Genomic DNA, 23,078 nt, shown 5'->3' with positions numbered 1-23,078 from the left:
ATGTGTGGGAATCGAACTCACGGTGTCGGGACACAGGACCGATAAGTGAACACTGTACACCTTCACCAAGGGTGTCCAAACTTTTTTCAAAGCGGGCCAGATTTGGTGAGATGAAAATGTATAGGGGCCGACCATTCGCACCTACTATCCTCGAACCATTACCATTGTAAATGAATAGGGGTGTAAATCGCGGGTTTTGGCACGATACGATATTTGCCGATATCTTTAAGCCTGCTGTGATTCATTCACGATACATCATGATATAGTGCTCTACGATCGATATAGAACAATATCCTGATTTATAACAATTCATACGCAAAATCAACAAGGTACTGCAAACTCTTTATTTAGGAAATTACAAAGTGCTTCCAAACGAATGACTTGAAGCCCAAAGGGGAGCGAATTTCCACGTCTTCTTGGACACTAGCCATAGCACCAGCCCAGGAGCCGCGTAGTTGTCGGCTCCCCTTTCACGTGCCTGCTCTGCTCACAACACAACACGCCGCGCACTGCTCCCGGAAAGAGGAAGCAAGCAACAATGAACTGGATTTCAAAATAAAGTCGCGTCTAATGTCCGTGGTCAAAAACGGGCGATATAGATCGATGTTTACGTTTTCCATCGATGCCAACAAATCGTAGAGCATTATATCGATCAATCGATGTGTATCGATGAATCGTTACACCCCTATAAATGAACTTGTAAATATGTAACTTCAGGACTGTCTCAGAAAATTTGAATACTGCGATAAAGTTCTTTATTTTCTGTAATGCAATTACAAAAAAAACTGTCATACATTCTAGATTCATTACAACCCAACTGAAATATTGCAAGCTTTTTATTATTATTTATTTATTAATATTGCTGATTATGGCATACAGCTTAAGAAAACTCAAATATCCTATCTCAAAATATTAGAATATCATGAAAAAGTATACTAGTAGGGTATTCAACTAATCACTTGAATGGTCTAATTAACTCGAAACACCTGCAAGGGTTTCCTGAGCCTTGAAAACACTCAGCTTGGTTCAGTAAACTAAATCACAAGTATGGGGAAGACTGCTGATCTGACTGCTGTCCAGAGGACCATCATTGACACTCTCCATCAGGAGGGTAAGACACAAAAAGAGCAAGCTGTTCACAGACTGCAGTTTCAAAGCACATCCACAAAAAGTCTGTTAGAAGGGGGAAATGTGGCAGGAAACGCTGCACAACTAAGAGAGATGACCACAGCCTTAACAGCATTGTGAAGAAGAGTCGCTTCCAGAATTTGGGGGCGCTTCAAAGACAGTGGGCCAAAGCTGGAATCCAGGTATCAAAAGTCACTGTTCACATACCTGTCCGAGAAATGGTGCTACAATAGCCCATGGTCAGGGCACTTCTGAACTCAAGACAACGGAAGAAACGTCCGACTTGGGCTATGGAAAAGAAGCACTGGACAATTCCAGAGTGGTCCAAAGTCCTCTTTTCAGACAAAAGCAAGTTTTGTATTTCATTTAAAAGTCAAGACGGAGAGTCTGGAGAAAGGCTGGAGAGAAGCAAAATCCAAGTTGCTTGAAATCCAGTGTGAAGTTCCCAGAGTCACCGATGGTTTGGGGAGCCATGTCAGCTGCCGGTGTTGGTCCACTGTGTTTCATCAAGTCCAGAGTAAATGCAGCTGTGTACCAAGAGATTTTAGAGCACTACATGCTTCCGTCTGCTGAAAAGCTCTATGGAGATGATGATTTCATTTTCCAGCATTGTCTGGCACTTGCCCACAGTGCCAAAATCACCAGTAAATGGTGTACTGACCATGGCATTACTGTCCTTGATTGGCCTGCCAATTCCCCTGACCTGAACCCCATAGAGGTATTGTGAAGAAGAAGCTGAAAGACACCAGACCCAACTATGCAAATGAGCTAAATGCTGCTATTGAAGCATCCTGGGCATCCATAACACCTCAGCAATGCCACAGGCTGATTGCCTCCATGCCACGCCGCATTGATGTAGTAATCCGTGCAAAAGGATTCCCAACCAAGTACTGAGTGCATTAATGGACATTTTCAAATGTTTGATTTTGTTTTGCTGTTTTAAATCTTTTTTTTTTACTTGGTCTGAGGAAATATTCTCATTTTTTTAGATAGGACTTTTGAGTTTTCTTAAGGTATAAGCCATACTCAGCCATATTAAAATAATAAAAGGCTTGCAATATTTCAGTTAATTTGTAATGAGTCCAGAATGTATGACATTTTTGTTTTTTAAATTGCATTTCAGAAAATAAAGAACTTTATCACAATATTCTAATTTTCTGAGACAGTCTTGTATATCCTTTTCTGTCTGCAGATAGGTTGATATTGCAAATGAGAATATGTGGTCAATTGCACTACCAGAATAGTTAAAGATTATGATAATAATAATAAATTAAATACAAATGAACAATGGCTGGGCGCCTGCACATTGGGGTTCACCCCGGTGAGCGAGAGGGTAGCCTCCCTCCGCCTTCGGGTGGGGGGACGGGTCCTGACTTTTGTTTGTGTCTATGCACCAAACGGCAGCTCAGAGTACCCACCCTTCTTGGAGTCCCTGGAGGAAGTGCTGGAGAGCGCTCCTTCTGGGGACTCCATCGTTCTACTGGGTGACTTCAATGCTCACGTGGGCAATGACAGTGAGACCTGGAAGGGCGTGATTGGGAGGAACAGCCCCCCCCGATCTGAACCCGAGCGGTGTTCTATTGTTGGACTTCTGTGCTCGACACGGATTTTCTATAATGAACACCATGTTCAAACATAAGGGTGTCCATGTGTGCACTTGGCACCAGGACACCCTAGGCCGCAGTTCGATGATCGACTTTGTAGTCGTGTCATCGGATTTGCGGCCGCATGTTTTGGACACTCGGGCGAAGAGAGGGGCGGAGCTGTCAACTGATCACCACCTGGTGGTGGGTTGGCTCCGATGGTGGGGGAAGATGCCGGTCCGACCTGGCAGACCCAAACGCTCTGTGAGGGTCTGCTGGGAACGTCTGGTGGAATCCCCTGTCAGGAAGAGCTTCAACTCCCACCTCCGGCAGAGCTATTCACACGTCCCGGGGGAGGCGGGGGACATTGAGTCCGAGTGGACCTTGTTCCGCGCCTCCATTGTTGAGGCGGCCGACCGGAGCTGTGGCCGTAAGGTCATTGGTGCCTGTCGTGGCGGCAATCCCCGAACCCGCTGGTGGACACCGGCGGGAAGGGATGCCGTCAAGCTGAAGAAGGAGTCCTATCGGGCCGTTTTGGCGTGCGGGACTCCGGAGGCAGCTGACAGGTACCGGATGGCCAAGTGGAACGCGGCTTCGGCGGTTGCTGAGGCAAAAACACAGACGTGGGAGGAGTTTGGCGAGGCCATGGAGAAGGACTTCCGGACGGCTTCAAGGAAATTCTGGTCCACCATCCGGCGTCTCAGGAGGGGGAAGCAGTGCAACGTCAACACTGTTTACAGTGGAGATGGCGTGCTGCTGACCTCGACTCGGGACGTCGTGTGTCGGTGGGGAGAATACTTTGAAGACCTCCTCAATTCCACTGACACGCCTTCCATTGTGGAAGCGGGGCCTGGGGACTCTGAGGCGGACTCTCCAATCTCTGGGGTCGAAGTCACCGAGGTAGTTAAAAAACTCCTCGGTGGCAGGGCCCCGGGGGTGGATGCGATCCGCCCGGATTTCTTAAGGGCTCTGGATGTTGTGGGGCTGTCATGGCTGACACGTCTCTACAACATCGCGTGGACATCGGGGACAGTGCCTCTGGATTGGCAGACTGGGGTGGTGGTTCCCCTCTTTAAGAAGGGGGACCGGAGGGTGTGTTCCAATTACAGGGGAATTACACTCCTCAGCCTCCCTGGTAAGGTCTATTCAGGGGTGCTGGAGAGGAGGGTCCGTCGGGAGGTCGAACCCCGGATTCAGGAGGAACAGTGTGGTTTTCGTCCTGGCCGTGGAACAGTGGACCAGCTCTTCACCCTCAGCAGGATCCTCGAGGGTGCATGGGAGTTCGCCCAACCAGTCCACATGTGTTTTGTGGACTTGGAGAAGGCGTTCGACCGTGTCCCTCGGGAGGTTCTGTGGGGGGTGCTTCGGGAGTACGGGGTACCGAGCCAACATCTCATCAGGATGCCTCCTGGACGCCTCCCTAGGGAGGTGTTCCGGGCATGTCCCACCGGTAGGAGACCCTGGGGACGACCCAGGACGCGCTGGAGAGACTATGTCTCTCAGCTGGCTTGGGAACGCCTTGGGATCCCCGGGATGAGCTAGATGAAGTGGCTGGGAGAGGGAAGTCTGGGAGTCCCTCCTGAAGCTGCTGCCCCCGCGACCCGACCCCGGATAAGCGGAAGAAGATCTTCCCTCTCCCAGCCACTTCATCTAGCTCATCCCGGGGATCCCAAGGCGTTCCCAGGCCAGCTGAGAGACATAGTCTCTCCAGCGCGTCCTGGGTCGTCCCCGGGGTCTCCTACCGGTGGGACATGCCCGGAACATCTCCCCAGGGAGGCGTCGGGGAGGCATCCTGATGAGATGCCCGAGCCACCTCATCTGGCTCCTCTCAACGTGGAGGAGCAGCGACTCTACTCCGAGTCTCTCCCGGATGACCGAACTTCTCACCCTATCTCTAAGGGAGAGCCCGGACATCCTGCGGAGAAAACTCATTTCGGCCGCTTGTATCCGGGATCTCGTTCTTTCGGTCACGACCCATAGCTCGTGACCATAGGTGAGGGTAGGAGCGTAAATCGACCGGTAAATTGAGAGCTTTGCCTTTTGGCTCAGCTCTCTCTTTACCACGACGGACCGGTACAAAGTCCGCATTACTGCCGACGCTGCACCGATCCGCCTGTCGATCTCGCGCTCCATCCTCCCCTCACTCGTGAACAAGACCCCAAGATACTTAAACTCCTCCACTTGGGGCAGGATCTCGTCCCCGATCCGGAGAGGGCATTCCACCCTTTTCCGATCGAGGACCATGGACTCGGATTTGGAGGTGCTGACCCTCATCCCGACCGCTTCACACTCGGCTGCGAACCGCTCCAGTGAGAGCTGGAGATCACGGCCTGAAGAAGCCAACAGCACCACGTCGTCTGCAAAAAGCAGAGACACGATGCTGAGGTCCCCAAACCGGACACCCTCAACGCCTCGGCTGCGCCTAGAAATTCGGTCCATAAAAATTATAAACAGAATCGGTGACAAAGGGCAGCCTTGGCGGAGTCCCACCCTCACTGGAAACGAATCCGACTTACTGCCGGAAATGCGGACCAAACTCTGGCATTGGTGATACAGGGACCGAACCGCCCTTATCAGTTGGCTCGGTACCCCGTACTCCCGAAGCACCCCCCACAGAACCTCCCGAGGGACACGGTCGAACGCCTTCTCCAAGTCCACAAAACACATGTGGACTGGTTGGGCGAACTCCCATGCACCCTCGAGGATCCTGCTGAGGGTGAAGAGCTGGTCCACTGTTCCACGGCCAGGACGAAAGCCACACTGTTCCTCCTGAATCCGGGGTTCGACCTCCCTACGGACCCTCCTCTCCAGCACCCCTGAATAGACCTTACCAGGGAGGCTGAGGAGTGTAATTCCCCTGTAATTGGAACACACCCTCCGGTCCCCCTTCTTAAAGAGGGGAACCACCACCCCAGTCTGCCAATCCAGAGGCACTGTCCCCGATGTCCACGCGATGCTGTAGAGACGTGTCAGCCATGACAGCCCCACAACATCCAGAGCCTTTAAGAAATCCGGGCGGATCTCATCCACCCCCGGGGCCTTGCCACCGAGGAGTTTTTTCACTACCTCAGTGACTTCAACCCCAGAGATTGGAGAGTCCGCCTCAGAGTCCCCAGGCCCTGCCTCCACAATGGAAGGCGTGTCGGTGGAATTGAGGAGGTCTTCGAAGTATTCTCCCCACCGACACACGACGTCCCGAGTCGAGGTCAACAGCACGCCATCTCCACTGTAAACAGTGTTGACGTTGCACTGCTTCCCCCTCCTGAGACGCCGGATGGTGGACCAGAATTTCCTCGAAGCCGTCCGGAAGTCATTCTCCATGGCCTCGCCAAACTCCTCCCACGCCCGAGTTTTTGCCTCAGCAACCGCCGAAGCCGCGTTCCGCTTGGCCATCTGGTACCTGTCAGCTGCCTCGGGAGTCCCGCAGGCCAAAACGGCCCGATAGGACTCCTTCTTCAGCTTGACGGCATCCCTTACCGCTGGTGTCCACCAGCGGGTTCGGGGATTGCCGCCACGACAGGCACCAATGACCTTACGGCCGCAGCTCCGGTCGGCCGCCTCGACAATGGAGGCGCGGAACAAGGTCCACTCGGACTCGATGTCCCCCGCCTCCCCCGGGACCTGGGAAAAGTTTTGCCGGAGGTGGGAGTTGAAGCTCTTCCTGACAGGGGATTCCGGCAGACGTTCCCAGCAGACCCTCACAGAACGTTTGGGTCTGCCAGGTCGGACCGGCATCTTCCCCCACCATCGGAGCCAACCCACCACCAGGTGGTGATCAGTTGACAGCTCCGCCCCTCTCTTCGCCCCAGTGTCCAAAACATGCGGCCGCAAATCCGATGACACGACTACAAAGTCGATCATCGAACTGCGGCCTAGGGTGTCCTGGTGCCAAGTGCACACATGGACACCCTTATGTTTGAACATGGTGTTCATTATAGACAATCCGTGTCGAGCACAGAAGTCCAATAATAGAACACCGCTCGGGTTCAGATCGGGGGGGCCGTTCCTCCCAATCACGCCCTTCCAGGTCTCACTGTCATTGCCCACGTGAGCATTGAAGTCACCCAGTAGAACGATGGAGTCCCCAGAAGGAGCGCTCTCCAGCACCTCCTCCAGGGACCCCAAAAAGGGTGGGTACTCTAAACTGCCGTTTGGTGCATAGACACAAACAACAGTCAGGACCCGTCCCCCCACCCGAAGGCGGAGGGAGGCTACCCTCTCGTTCACCGGGGTGAACCCCAATGTGCAGGCGCCCAGCCGGGGGGCAATAAGTATACCCACACCTGCTCGACGCCTCTCACCGTGGGCAACTCCAGAGTGGAAGAGAGTCCAGCCCCTCTCGAGAGGGCTTGTACCGGAACCCAAACTGTGCGTGGAGGCAAGTCCGACTATATCTAGTCGGAACTTTTCTGCCTCGCACACCAGCTCGGGTTCCTTTCCAGCCAGAGAGGTGACATTCCATGTCCCAAGAGCCAGCTTCTGCAGCCGGGGATCAGACCGCCAAGGTCCCTGCCTTTGGCCGCCGCCCAGCTTGCACTGCACCCGACCCCTTTGGCCCCTCCCACAGGTGGTGAGCCCATGGGAAGGGGGACCCACGTTTCCTTTTCGGGCTGTGCCCGGCCGGGCCCCATGGGCGAAGGCCCGGCCACCAGACGCTCGCCTTCGAGCCCCGCCTCCAGGCCTGGCTCCAGAGGGGGGCCCCGGTGACCCGCGTCCGGGCGAGGGAAATCTGTGTCCATATATAGTATTCATCATAAGGGGCTTTTTGAGCCGTGCTTTGTCTGGCCCCTCACCTAGGACCCGTTTGCCATGGGTGACCCTACCAGGGGCATGAAGCCCCAGACAACATGGCTCCTAGGATCATAGGGGCACGCAAACCCCTCCACCACGATAAGGTGACGACTCATGGAGGGGATTTTTTTTTTTAATAAAAAATATAGAACAATATCCTGATTTATAACAATTCATACGCAAAATCAACAAGGTACTGCAAACTCTTTATTTAGGAAATTACAAGTATTGTAGTATACAAAGTGCTTATTTTAACACTGAACTTTGATGTCGTGTTTTTTCTTTAAATGTGCGGCGAGATTTGTGCTCCCTGAATATTTGATCACCGCATGGCAGGATTTACAAACTGCACGTGTCTTGTCCGTTGAGCCATCTTTTCTTTGGAATCCAAAGTGCTTCCAAACGAATGACTTGAAGCCTAAAGGGGAGCAAATTTCCTCGTCTTTTTGGACACTAGCCATAGCACCAGCCCAGGAGCCGGGTACTAGTTGTCGACTCCCCTTTCACGTGCCTGCTCTGCTCACAACACAACAACGCCGCGCACTGCTCCCTGCTCCCGGAAAGAGGAAGCAAGCAACAATGAACTGGATTTCAAAATAGAGTCGCGTCTAATGTCCGGGGTCAAACACGGCGATATAAATCAATGTTTACGTTTAGCATCGATGCCAATAAATCGTAGCGCATTATATCGATTAATCGATGTGTATCGATGAATCGTTACACCCCTATTTATTATTGTTATTGTTGTATTAATAAGTGTTTGTGACTGCAGTAAACAGGCCAGGTTACATCATGTCAGATTTTTAATCCGAATTAAATCATTTTCCATTTGATCTTTTTTAATTCAACTTCATACGCAACAAATTACTTCATAATCACAAAATGATTATTATTTTATTTATTATTTAGTCTTTTTGTTGTTTGCGATCACTGTGAGTGGGCGGGGCGGACGCGTAGTCGTGTGTCGAGTTAGTACGAAGTAGACAGCTCTCACTAGTAGTCCTGTTGTGCTCGATTTGGTTCCCCGGTGAGGATTTGTTCCCCCTGTCGGGGAGCGCGCACGCCTTGTTTGGAAAGCGAAAAAAACGATACGGCGTCGTACGGCGTCAGCACTAGGTTGTTTTCAATACAAACATGAACACACGTTTGCGTCAGTTAATTTTAATTTTTAGAAAGGATTATTCTCATTTGATGTCTTTAAGTTCATTCGCGTTCTGCCGTTGAAGGGGGTGCATTCAAAGACCAGTCGTACAGACGGAACACTCAATCACTTCACCAAAAAGCAACGATATAATTACGTGAGCTCTTTGCATAAACCTCGATGCAAAGGAACTCCTCTTTTTGCGTACCATTACATGCTACAAGGAGTATATATTACAAAGGAGACTTTATACTTAATTGTGATCATCATTCACCCGTCCATCTTATTACTCAGGTATTTCAAAGCAAATTAATATTGATGCATTTATTAATTTGCTTTGAAATTTAAGAAAAAGCCACACACGTTTTGTGATCAAATCTTTCATAACGAGAATGATTTGAGTGAATTGATTTGAATGAATAATTGAGAAGAAATTTCAGTTCAGAAGGATCCTTTTGTCCCAAGCAAAGTGATGGTGGTGGGAAGGGGGGATAAAAATTGTAACAGAAACTCTATAAAAAATGTCAACTTGTGACAATTTGTGAACCCCCCCTCCTCATTTTGAGAACGATGAGTGTTGGACTCCAACTGGCTTTTTTTCTGTCTTCCTGGGGGTCTGTTCAGGTAGTGTGGCAAATTTGAACAGATTCTCTCATTCCTAGGCCAAATTACAGGGGGGGAACATATCCTCACGGCGGCCCCGTAAGGATATGTTTCCCCTTTGACAAATTACAACGAAAGACGTGGGTTTGGTAAACGGCTCTTTATTTAACAAAACAAGAGTTCAATGAGCCAACAACTACTGAACTGTAACGATAAAAACATATACAAGTTGCTACACGAAATAAAATATATCAAATAAGTATAACAAATAGTTCACCGCCACACGCCTGGAACTTGACGCCGGTGCTTGGGGCCGTGTGGCGTGGACTTCCATCCCCAGAGGTGGCACTTCCAGCCACGGAAGTGGAAGAGAGCTCCATGGAACAGGACCGGGCATGCGTAAAAGTCATGCCTGAGCCCTATCCACCGTCCCCGGACAGCCACCCGGCCGAGTGCCGGCCCCCGACTTCCATCCACGGAGGTGAAAGAGAGCTCTGTAGAGTAGGATCGGGCGTGCATAAAAGCCATGTCCGAGCCCCATCCACCGTCCTCGGACAGCCACCCGGCCAAGTGCAGGCCCCCGACTTCCATTCACGGAGGTGAAAGAGAGCTCCGTAGAGTAGGACCGGGCGTGCGTAAAATCCATAATAGTTTTTCAAACCTTCTGTGTCACTCCAAATCATTAAATCCTTCAAACTCTTCATCCTCCGTGTCACTTACAAACAAAGCCGCTAATGATGCCGGTAGTACGTGGGGCCCCACGTAAACAACCGCCGCACCGTGCCGCTGACGTCACTTGAAATTCAAATTAGAGTAATCCCTTGCTACATCGCGGTTCGTTTAGCACGGTTTCACTTTTGTTTTTTGTTTTTTTGAATTTTGAAAATTTGTCAAAAATTCACATATAAGTCGCCCTCACCCAAACTATGGAAAAAACCCGCGATTTATATTTAAAGAAAATACGCTACCGTTTTTTTCCGTGTATAGTGCGCCCCCATGTATAATACGCACCCTAAAAATGGCATGCTGATGCTGGAAAAAAGCCTGTACCCATGTATAATACGCACCCAATTTTTATGAATTTTTTTTTTTAATTTTTTTTTTTTTTTAAGTCCCAATGATCGTCACACACGCAGGGAGGCAATGGGTCCCATTTTTATAGTCTTTGGTATGGTCTTAACTAGGCTGGATGTAATTTTTTTTGTTGGCGTTGATTTCTCCGACTGCCCATAAACGCACCACCGCGCTCCGTGTGCGCACGGGAAAGAGGCGTGCGGACGTGAAAAAGGCGGCTCTGTATGGGAGAGACGTTGAAGAGGAATAAAAACACCCTTGGAAACCAAAACTTGGTGATTTCAAGTTTCATTTCGAGGGACATTTGTCACGTCTCGTCCCCAGGTTTGCTATGTGTCTAGGTTGCCATAGTTTCTGTTCGCGTCGCCCCTCTCTTCCTGTGTCACCTCAATCGATGTAACGTGTTTTGTATTTAAGTCCTGTCTGCCCCTCGCTCACCGTCGGATCATTGCATGTGTTACTGTCATGATGTCTGTTTGCTTTCTGTTCCTGTCTTTGGTAATGTCACCCTGTCTTTTTGTTCCACGACTTTGTCGGTCAGTCCTGTTGTTGGTTTTGTTTTCTAAAAAAAAAAAAAAAAATTAAAAAAAGAAAAAATTACATTTTTTTTGTACCCATGTATAATGCGCACCCCAGATTTTAGGACAATAAATTCGTTACATTTTGCGCACTATACACGGAAAAAAACGGTAATTACTCTATAAGACAAATAATTGACTCATAAAATGTTGAATGCAATATATATTACGCACCTCGCTATGAAGGGAATTGTTGAATTTGTTGAGTGCAACTCAAGCTAATGTTTTTTTTTCAAGTAACTATTTGTAGATCTATTGAGTGAATATTTCATAATAGGGGTGTAACGATTCATCGATACACATCGATTAATCGATATAATGCTCTACGATTTATTGGCATCGATGCTAAATGTAAACATCGATTTATATCGCCGTGTTTGACTTCGGACATTAGACGCAACTTTATTTTGAAATCCAGTTCATTGTTGCTTGCTTCCTCTTTCCGGGAGCAGGGAGCGGCGTGTTGTGTTGTAAGCAGAGCAGGCACGTGAAAGGGGAGTCGACAACTAGTACGCGGCTCCTGGGCTGGTGCTATGGCTAGTGTCCAAAAAGACGAGGAAATTTGCTCCCCTTTAGGCTTCAAGTCATTCGTTTGGAAGCACTTTGGATTCCAAAGAAAAGATGGCTCAACGGACAAGACACGTGCAGTTTGTAAATCCTGCCATGCGGTGATCAAATATTCAGGGAGCACAAATCTCTATATTTATATTTAAAGAAAAAACACGACATCAAAGTTCAGTGTTAAAATAAGCACTTTGTATACTACAATACTCTTGTAATTTCTTAAATAAAGAGTTTGCAGTACCTTGTTGATTTTGCGTATGAATTGTTATAAATCAGGATATTGTTCTATATTTTTTAATTTAAAAAAAATATATCGATCGTAGAGCACTATATCGCGATATATCGTGAATGAATCGCAGCAGGCTTTAAGATATCGGATAATATTGTATCGAGATTCTTTGTATCGATATGATATTGTATCGTGACAAAACCCGCGATTTACACCCCTATTTCATAAGTTATCAAACTAAAGTAACATATTTGGTTGTAGACCTATTGAGTGAACATTTGATACATTATGAAACGAATGTTTTTTTTCCAAGTAGCAAATTTGCTTTTAGGTGTATTGAGTGAGAACTTAATAAGTTCTCCCAAGTATGGTGCTAATTCAACATTTTATTTTTCCTTCTGCTCAGGAGGGGAGCTGTATTATTGCCGCCAAAAAGGCACAGACCAGTGGTGTTGAAGAGGCAAATTAAATTTTCGAGAGTTTTCATGCCAGCCCGGTAGGGGCACACGCCGGGCAAAATAAAACAAGACACAGCATCTCTCTGCGATATTACTGGCCAGCGATGTCTGTTGACATTAATGAGTGGGTATGTAAACAATACAAAACGAGTATACTGTTTGTTCATTTTTTAAGCCTGCAAACATAATGAATGAAACTATTCCTTTGTATGTTCTGCAAACAATTCAAAATGATTATCTAACATCTTGCCCTTCTTTTTGCATGCTTTTATTAACAATGACTACTTTTCCACAAAACTTGCCATTGTCAGGTGTCCCAGTGCACCGAATGTCAGGGAGCCGGCATATCAATAAAAAGCCCAACAGAAATCATGCCCATACAGCTCAGTTAATCCAAATAATGTTCTCTATTTTGACCCAAGGTCTATATAGTATTTTGTATGTGGCATATTTTATATAACTATTTTTCTCAGCCACATCAGTTTAACACAATATTTTTTTTATAAACATTTATTTATTAGGTGTCTCAGCCATTTGAGCTATTGGGGATGGACCTCATTGGCAAATTGGCTCAGACAAAAGATGGATACCAATACAGTATTTGCGTGATGGTGGATTATTTTACAAAGTGGCCTCAAGCCTATCCATTGAGGTCGAAGTCTGCTGCTGACGTTACCGCCTGTATCTTAAAATTCGTCTACCAATTTGAGTCGCAGAAAAGGATCTTGCCAGATCAGAGCAAAGAATTTGTCAATGCAGTAAGTACTACAGTGTTTGGCAGAAATTGTCTTCATCATTGCTGTCAAATACAAGTCCCTGAGGGCATATCCGGCCTGCTATTTTAATTTGTGTGGCCAATGAAAGCAATGAAAGTATATTGAACTTCATAAAATAGCTGGAGTAAAATAAAAAACACGTTTCTTACTGTTCATTATATTGTGTCTATGTTTTGTGACTGTTGCAGTTGTGGGTGCTGTATTTTCCTTCTTTGTATTTGTGATGCAAAGCCTGTTTAGTGATGATGTTAAGGTCACCTTCTCAAACACTATTTCACTGCAAAGTTAATAAAGTCAATTACTTATTCTTTCCCCTGGCAACTGCAGATCAACAAGCGAGTATGTGAAATGCTTGACATCAAAAAAGCCTTTGCTCACCATACCACCCCCAAACTAATGGGTTGGTGGAAAAATTAAATCGGACAATTCTAAGATGAGTATCAAAGTCAAAGTCTGCTTTATTGTCAATTTCTTCACATGCCAAGACACACAAAGAGATCGAAATTACGTTTCCACTATCCCGCGGTGACAAGACATAGGACACAATATACATACAAGTAAACAACACAAAAACTAAAAACAAGAAGGCACAAACAATGAATAAATAAGAGTGATGAATAAATAATAAATAAACAAATGACATAATAAATAAGAGGAGCAAAAATGGAGCAAGTGTGCATACAGCAGACAGTCAGAATATAGCGCAAAAGTACAGGACGCTAGAGAGTTCAGGATCCTAACAGCCTGGAGTATGAAGCTGTTGGTGAGTCTGGTGGTGCGGGAGCGCAGACTCCTGTACCTCTTCCCAGAGGGCAGAAGATCACACAAAGACAAACAAATCACTCACAATCGTGGTCGCCTTGCTGGTGAGATGGGAGGTGTAAATGTCTTTCAGGGAGGAGAGTGAAGCACCAATAATCTTACCAGCTGTGTTCACTATGCGCTGCAGGGTCTTCATGTTGTATTCAGTGCAGCTACCACCCCAAACAGCAATACAACTGGAGAGGACGCTCTCAATGGTGCCACGGTAGAATGTAGTCATGACGGCCGGAGGAGCACTTGCTCGCCTGAGTTTCCGCAGGAAGTACAGGCGGTGCTGAGCTTTCTTCAAAGTCAAAGTCAAAGTCAGCTTTATTGTCAATCCCTTCATATGTCAAGACACACAAAGAAACCGAAATTCCGTTTCCTCTATCCCACGGTGACGAGACATAGTACACGATAGACATACAAGTAGACGACACAAAATAAAAACAAGAAGGCACAAACAATAAATAATAAATAATAAATAAATAATATCAGTGATGAATAAATAATAAACAAATAACCCAATAAATAAGAGGAGCAAAACTGAGCCAGTGTGCATACAGCAAAGAGTAAGCATAGCGCAAAGTACAGGACGCTATGCAGAAAGGGGGAGCGAGTTCAGGATCCTAACAGCCTGGAGTATGAAGCTGTTGTTGAGTCTGGTGGTGCGGGAGCGCAGGCTCCTGTACCTCTTCCCAGAGGGCAGAAGATCAAACAAAGAGTGAGCGGGGTGACTCACATCACTCACAATTGTGGTCACCTTGCGGGTGAGATGGGAGGTGTAAATGTCCTTCAAGGAGGGGAGTGAAGCACCAATAATCTTACCAGCCGTGTTCACTATGCGCTGCAGGGCCTTCAAGTTGTAGTCAGTGCAGCTGCCACCCCAAACAGCAATACAGCTGGAGAGGACGCTCTCAATGGTGCCGCGGTAAAATGTAGTCATGACGGCCGGAGGAGCGCTCGCTCGCCTGAGTTTCCGCAGGAAGTACAGGCGGCGCTGGGCCTTCTTTGCCAGTGATGCGGTGTTGGTGGACCAGGAGAGGTCCTCACTGATGTTCACCCCCAGGAATCTGGTGCTGCTCACTCTCTCCACCACAGCACCGTCAATGGTCAGTGGCAGGTCTTTGGTGTGACCCTTCCGTAAGTCAACAACAATCTCCTTGGTCTTGTTGACGTTCAGCAGGAGGTTGTTGTCCCTGCACCACGTGGTCAATAGGTCAACCTGTAGGTTGCAGTGCAGTCATGCGTGAGCAGGGTGAAGAGCAGCGGACTGAGCACCCAGCCTTGGGGGGCCCCCGTGCCTAGCGTGATGCTGAAGGAGATTTTGTCGCCAACACGTACCACCTGAGGCCTCTGACAGAGGAAGTCCAGTACCCAGTTGCAGAGGTAGGTACTGAGGCCCAGCTTGTCGAGTTTGCAGATGAGTCGTTGTGGCACAATGGTGTTGAATGCAGAACTGAAGTCCACAAACAGCGATCTCACATACGAGTCCCTTCTCTCCAGGTGGGTGAGGGCTGAGTGGAGGGCAGAGCAGATGGCATCCTCAGAGGACCGTTTGGCTCGGGACGCAAACTGGAAGTGGTCTATGGTGGGCGGGGACAATCAATCTGATGTGCTCCATGACAAGCCGCTCAAAGCACTTCATGATGATGGGCGTCAGTGCCACGGGGCGGTAGTCATTGAAGCAAGACGGAGCAGGTTTCTTCGGCACAGGTACGATGGTGGCAGCCTTGAAACACAAAGGGACGATGGCCTGCTGAAGGGAAATGTTAAAGATGTCCGTGAAGACACCCATCAGCTCCCCAGCGCAGTCCTTCAGCACTCGACCTGGGATGTTGTCAGGGCGCGACGCCTTACGGGTGTTGATAGCGGCAAGCGCCCTCCGCACGCTATCGGCAGAGAGACACAGGGGCTGCTCGTGTGGAGGGTGAGGGGTCTTCAGCGGCCAAGTGCTGTTCCGAGCGTCGAAGCGAGCAAAGAAGCGGTTCAGATCGTTGAGCAGACGGATGTCGCCCTCACAGCTCTGCGGCGCGGGCTTGTAGTCCGTGATGGTCTGAATGCCCTGTCATAGGCTCCGTGCATCTCTGCTGTCCTTGAAGTGGGCGGTAATCTTGCAAGAGAATGCCCTTTTCGCTTCCTTGATGCTCCGGGACAGGTCGGCCCTCGCTGTTCTCAAGCCAGCCACATCCCCTGCTCTGAAGGCTTTGTCCCTGGCCCTCAGCAGCCTGAGGACAGCCCCTGTCAGCCATGGCTTCCAGTTAGCCCGAGTGACGATGAATTTTGTGTGGGTCACATCATCAATGCACTTCGTGATGTGCTTTGTTTACCCAAATTAATCTTTGACAATTTATTGTTATGATGATGCTCATGAGTTTGTTTTTGTTTTTGTTTTCGAGGCACTTTCAAAGTGAAACAACATGCACTATAAAAACAGAAAAACACATTTTGGTTTAAAAATGGTCATTTGGAGTCATTTTTATACAATTCTCTAAAATTAATTACAAAAAAAAGACACTGTCACCAGTGCAATTTTAAAACTGATTTTGTTTTTTAGAGCTCTGAGCAAAGTGGTTTGTCAGCATCCAGAAAGCTGTGATGAATATTTGGATGCAGTTATGTTTGGTCTTCAGACCAAGGAACAAATGACGACAAAGTACTCGCCTTACTTTCTGATGTTCGGCAGAGAGGGACGCTATCCCATTCAGGTGCCAGAACACTACGAGGTAAGATTTTGGCACATCAAGATCCATGATCCATTACAAGGATTTACAGTATCATGGAGAAGTTTTTAAACAATCAAGGACAATTTGCTTGTGAAGTTGTTTTGTTACATCTTAATTGTGAAACACAATTATAAAACTAAAACTTGTTGACACTTTAATCATTACAGCAAATTGTTGCTTTTTCTAAAAGTTGATAGCACTGTGGAGGATGCGGTGGGGATATGGCACAAGACCATAACAAACAAGACCAACTATTTGAGAAAGTTAAAGAGCATATTAGAAAGGCGCAGGAAAAACCAAGGCACCCTGTCACGACTCGTCCCCGATCATGTCTGTGTGCTCGCCCCTCCCCTCCTGTGTGCCCTTGGTTAGTGTGATCATTCTTGTTACCTGTCTTGCATTTAAGTCCTGTCTGTGTGTCACTCCCTGTCGGATCATTGTTGTGTGCGTGTCTGTTGTTGTATGCGTCCGTGCGTCTTGTGTGTTAGTGTCACGATGTCTTCTTGGTTCCTGTTGCTGTCGTCATGTCCTGCTGTCTTCTTGTTTCACGTCCTGGTCAGTCCTGTTGTTGGTTTCGTTAGTGAGTTGTGTTAGTTTACCGAGTCTGTATTTTGAGTTCTGTCAATAAACCCTGGTACAAGCTGCACTTGGTCGCCCTGCTCCATTTCCACACTCCGAAACCTGACAGAATGATCCGACCAATTCAGCGACCAGCACTTGGACCAACCGTTGCCCGCTCCCGCAAATGTTGCATGGTCGCCACAGAGCTGGGCTCCAGTGGCGCAAGACGCACGACCGCCCCCCGACACAGTTCCGACGGCGCGGATGCTGCGGCAGCCACCAGTTCCGGCATCGCGGATCCAGCGGCCGTTACCCAGTCGGCCTTCGGCGGCGTGTGACGAGTGGCCACCACCTGACCCAGTACCAGCGACGCAAGATGCACAGTTGCCCCTCAACCCAGATCCGACGGTGCGGATGCTGCGGCTGCCACCAGTTTCGGCGGCGCGGACCCAGCGGCCATCACCCAGTCGGCCTTCAACAGCGCATGACGCACGGCCGCCCCCCGACCCGGTCCCGACGGCGTGGATGCTGCAGTAGCCACCAGTTCCGGCGGCGTGGATCCAGTGGCCGTCACCCAGTCGGCCTTCGGCGGCGTGTGACGTGCAGCCGCCACCCTGACCCAGTTCTGACGGCGCTGATGCTGCGGCTGCCACCAGTTCCAGCGGTGCAGATCCAGCGGCCGTCACCCAGTCTGCTTTCAGCGGCGCAAGACGCACGGCCGCCCCCCGACCGAGTCCCGACGGCACGGATGCTGCGGCCGCCACCAGTTCCGGCGGCACGGATCCAGCGACCGTCACCCAGTTGGCCTTCGGCGGCGTGTAACGTGCGGCCGCCACCTTGACCCAGTTCCGACGGCGTGGATGCCACCCACTCTGGTTTCAGCGGCGCAAGTCGCACGGCCGACCCCCGACCCAGTTCCGACGGCGCGGATGCTGCGCCCGTCACCAGTTCCGGCGGCGCAGATCCAGCGGCCGTCACCCAGTCGGTCTTCGGCGGCGTGTGAAGTGTGGCCGCCTCCCCATTCCCTCCCGCCCCTTGTTGGACAGTTTTGGATTTCGGGAGCCATCCCTTGAGGGGGGGGGGGTTCTGCCACGACTCGTCCCGATCATGTCTGTGGGCTCGCCCCTCCCCTCCTGTGTGCCCATTATTAGTGTGATCATTCTTACCCGCCTCTGGTTACCTGTCTTGTATTTAAGTCCTGTCTGTGTGTCACTCCCTGTCGGATCGTTGTTGTGTGTCACGATGTCTTCTTGGTTCCTGTTGCTGTCGTCATGTCCTGCTCCTTTTCCACACTCCGAATCCTGACACACCCAAAAACAATCTCAGGTACCACACCGACTCTACACACCGGAGATCTTGTCCTAGGACAAAATATCAGGTCTCAAAGAAAGGGAGGAAAATTGGACCCCAATTTTATGGGGCCATACAAAATTGTTGCGATTGAGGGCAAGACAGCTGACCTCCAGGATGAGAATGGAGCCTTGGTCCCCAAAGTAAACATCGACCACATAAAACCATACATAGAAAATAAACAAAGAGTGGCTCACAGGTATGAAAAAAAGCACCCTCCTGGGTGACACAGTCACCATCCCCACCAGCCTCAGCTCCTACAGCCACTGCCCCCTCTGCCACTGCTCCTCCAGCCACAGCTCCTCCAACCACCGCTCCCTCTCCCACTACTCCAGCCGCATGCTCCTCCAGGCACCGCTCCCTCTCCCACTGCTCCTCCAGCCGGAGCTCCTCCAGTCACCGCCCCCTCTGCCACTGCTTCTCCAGTCGCAGCTCCTCCAGTCACCGCCCCCTCTGCCGCTGCTCCTCCAGCTACATCTCATCTAGTCACCGCCCCTTCTGCCACTGCTCCTCCAGCCACAGCTCCTCCAGGTACCGCCCCCTCTCCCACTGCTCCTCCAGCCGCAGCTCCTCCAGTCACCACCCCGTCTGCCACTGCTCCTACAGCTACAGTTCCTCCAGTCACCGCCCCCTCTCCCACTGCTCCTTCAGCCACAGCTCCTCCAGCTACAGCTCCCTTTTCCCCTGCTCTTAATACCGCAACTGTCATGATTCGTCCCCGGTCACGTCCATGTTGTCATTGTTTTGTTCGTGTGTCTGTGTGCTCATGTCCTTGGATCATGTCAGTGTGCTTCTGTAATGTCTTGTCCCCAGTTTTGCTAGGTTGCCATGGTTTCTGTTCGCGTCGCCCCACCCTTCCTGTGTCACCTCAATCAATGTAACCGCATTCACCTGCCTCGTGTTTTGTGTTTTGTATTTAAGATCATTGCTTGTCGGTTGTTGCAGGCAATCGCTGCTGTCACGGTAACGTCACCACGTCCATTTGTTTCACGTCTTGTTAGGTCAGTCCTGTTGTTAGTGTGGTAGTTAAGTTATGTCTACCAAGTTCGTGTTTTGAGTTTGTTTCAATAAACCCTGGTCCAAGCTGCACATGGTCGCCCTGCTCCATTTCCTCATCCGAAGCTTGACAGCAACACCACCACAACTGTCTTTGACCTTTAGACAAACGAGGTAAAATGTAGACAAATGCAAGATGTATTCATGATAAAACTGTAAATATGTTAAGACATACATTATATGTGGCACAGGTCTTGTGTTTTATAAATGCCACTTGCTGCTATGGAATGAAACATATTGACACTGACTTATTTTTGGCAGACGTTCAAGATGCCTGGAACGGAAAGCACCTCCATGTTCTCCTATCAAAAATCGGGGCGTACAAATTGTTCTTTTGGGACATTATAAAAGTTGGACCCAATTCTGGGCTGGAATCAGAGGTAAAACCAGCTCAGTGGCGTAGTGGTAGAGTGTCTGCCCTGAGACTGGAAGGTTGTGTGTTCAAACCCCGGCCGGGTCATACCAAAGACTATAAGAATGGGACCCATTGCCTCCCTGCTTGGCACTCAGCATTAAGGGTTGGAATTGGGGGGTTAGATCACCAAATGATTCCTGAGCGCGGCACCGCTGCTGCTCACTGCTCCCCTCTCCCCCAGGGGATGGATTATAATCACACGGGGATGGGTTAAATGCAGAGGACGAATTTCACCACACCCAGAGGTGTGTGTGACGATCATTGGGACTTTAACTTTAACTTTAAATGATAGTTTCATATCTAAAATTTAGGTTTCTCGGTTTGACAGTTTTGTTTCAAGTCTTAATTGGCAGCACTGTATTTTTTGGGAAGGGAAAAATATTTTCTGTTTCAATTTGTTTGCCGTTTCAATTACAGGTTATGAACGCGTACTTCCTGTTGTTGGTGAACAAACACAACTAAATCAGTGTGGAAAAGGTTTCCTACACTGACTCATTTGCAATGACTAATTTATGGAATGGGAAGAGCCAGAGACTCAAGTTCTGTCTGTATTAGTACTGTTTATTGAATTAGTGGCCCACCAACATTATTAAGACATTATAACAATTTTATTAAAAAACTCAATTGGCATTAATTTTCTTCTTTAAACAGTGAAAGAATGGGTTCGAAATATAAAAAGTCCTGCCTAGCTACAAAAACTGATATGCTCAAACCTCATTGAATAAAGTACATAAGCAGACAAGTATATTCACATTAAAGCAATAAAAGAAATATTTTAAGCATATAATTATACCTACACATCAAATCAATACAATCAAGACATAACTAGACATTTTTGATCAGTGGTAATGACAAAGGTTTTTGTAACTTTGCAAGAATGGAGGAGAATGTTTACAGGAAGGTCACTTGGAGATAAAACCAGCAGGTGCCAGAGGGAGACAGCCAAGAACCCGGCCATAGATGATCGTCAAGGCTGAAAGACGGAAAGGAAAACAACAGCCCACACACACATCGAATCGCTCATAATCAGCACCCAACCCCATGGAACCAGCTCGCACCGAACCAGCACCCACTCCCCTTGAATCAAACTCTACTGCAAACTTGCCCCACCCAAAAGACTCATCACTCATCAAACTCGGCCCACACCGGCATGTGCAACTGAATATAAGCTGACCAAAGAACCTTGAACGTTGCCTTTTCTGAATGGAGACTTTCTGCTCTTGAGCATGGTCGCACGAAAGGCCCAGCGCTGTATTGTACTTTCCTGAAAACAGAGCTTTCTTAACAAGAATTGTGATTGAACTCAACCAACCTGTGTAAGTCTAATTTCTGCTTCAGTGTCATAGCATTTTCCTAAATCCGAAGAAATCAAACGAGCACGCAGTGAGTACCGTCATTTTTGGACTAAAAGTCGCACTGGAGTATAAGTCGCACCAGCCATAAAATGCCCAAAAAAACATATATAAGTCGCTCCGGAGTATAAGTCACACTAGATGATCGCTTTAGCTGGTTGATTACGTGCAGACCTGTCCACCATCTTGAACCGGGAGTCACGGGAAATGGTCATGCTGACGTCAACAGCTCGGCGGTTGTTTACATAAAGGACAAAGATCGACTCGTCCAGGCACGGTGGATGAGGCTCGGACAATGTTTTACGCACGCCCGGTCCTACTCTACCGAGCTGTCTTTCACCACACGCCTGTAAGTTTGTTTTGTTAAATAAAGAGCCGTTTACCAAACCCACGTCTTTCCTTGAACTTTGTTAACGCTACAATATAGTTATATAGGAGATCTGTGGAATAACGACGAGGCTGACGTCAGGGCGCACGCGCGGCGATGTTGACAAAGGACGAGGAATTTGATCGATGGATTTAATGATTTAGAGTGCACAGATGGTTTGATAACATTATTGCTTATATAATATTTATTTGATATATAAATTATATATCGTTATATGGGCCTGTGGAATATTTTGAAGTGCAAGAGCCGTCAGCGGCGCGCACGCATTGTTGACAAAGGACCATTGATGGATTTAATGAATTGGAGTGACGCAGATGGTTTTATTAACGTGTTATTTATGTAATAGTTTTTTGAATAACTCTGAATTTTACGTCAGGGCCGTTCTCAGCTCTTAGTTTGTGTTTATGTCACGTTAGCATACCTATCGTTTAGCCTGTTGTAGCTCACGTGTTGTTGTGACGCTGCGACAGCACCACGGCGGTTGTTTACATAAAGGACAAAGATTGACTCGACGAGCTGCTGCTGACGAGCTGCTGCTGACGCGACGTTGCGCTGCTGTCGTCACTTGAAATTCAAATTACAGTAATCCCTTGCTACATTGCGGTTCGTTTATCGCGGTTTCAATTTTTGGGGGGAAAATCTTTGAAAAAAAAACATATATAAGTCGCTCCTGAGTATAAGTCGCCCCCCCCACCCAAACTATGAAAAAGAACGCGACTTATAGTCCGAAAATTACGGTAAATTGGATAACAGGTGATTGACAATGGCTTTTGCCGTGAGGCGCTGATAGCGCGCTCCCTTAATTGTGAACAAAATCCAACATTTTATTGAAATTATTGACAGATCTATTTTTTTCTTCTGTTTATTTTTAGATTGGTGGAATACAAGCTTATTGTTGGCATTGTCAATGAGCATAATTGTCATGGATCGGAATGGAGCAGGGCGACCAAATGCAGCTTGGACCAGGGTTTATTGAGGGAAAAGGTAGTTGATAGGGAGGATGAGGGGAACAAACCAACAGACAGGAACCAAGAAACCAGAAACAAGAACGACATCAAACGTGAAGACATCAATGATCCAACAGGGAGTGAGGGGCAGACAGGACTTAAATACAAAACAGGTAACAAGAGGCAGGTGACTGTGGTTACATTGATTGAGGTAACACAGGAGGGGAGGGACGACACAAACAGAAACCATGGTAACAGATGTATTAATGCACCCAGGGTACGAATTGTGACAATAATCATTGGAAGCTGGCGGTAAAGAAATGTTTTAAATGCCACAAGAGGGAGTAACATTACAGCAACAAATATATAGTTATGTGCAAAATGTTTAATAATTCATGCATATGAGTAATAAAACCTCATATTTTGTGTATAAAATATAGGCAATCATGCCAGGAGTAAAAAGGTCCTTACTACTTGATCCTCTTGGTGAGTCTCAAATGGACATAAAAAAATGCCTGGAATCAACCCGGTAAGCACAGCTTCTAAAAGCCAGAGTA

Source organism: Syngnathus typhle, linkage group LG4 (assembly GCF_033458585.1).
Source record: "Syngnathus typhle isolate RoL2023-S1 ecotype Sweden linkage group LG4, RoL_Styp_1.0, whole genome shotgun sequence".
NCBI classification, from domain to species: domain Eukaryota; kingdom Metazoa; phylum Chordata; class Actinopteri; order Syngnathiformes; family Syngnathidae; genus Syngnathus; species Syngnathus typhle.
This window is presented reverse-complemented; position numbering follows the sequence as displayed.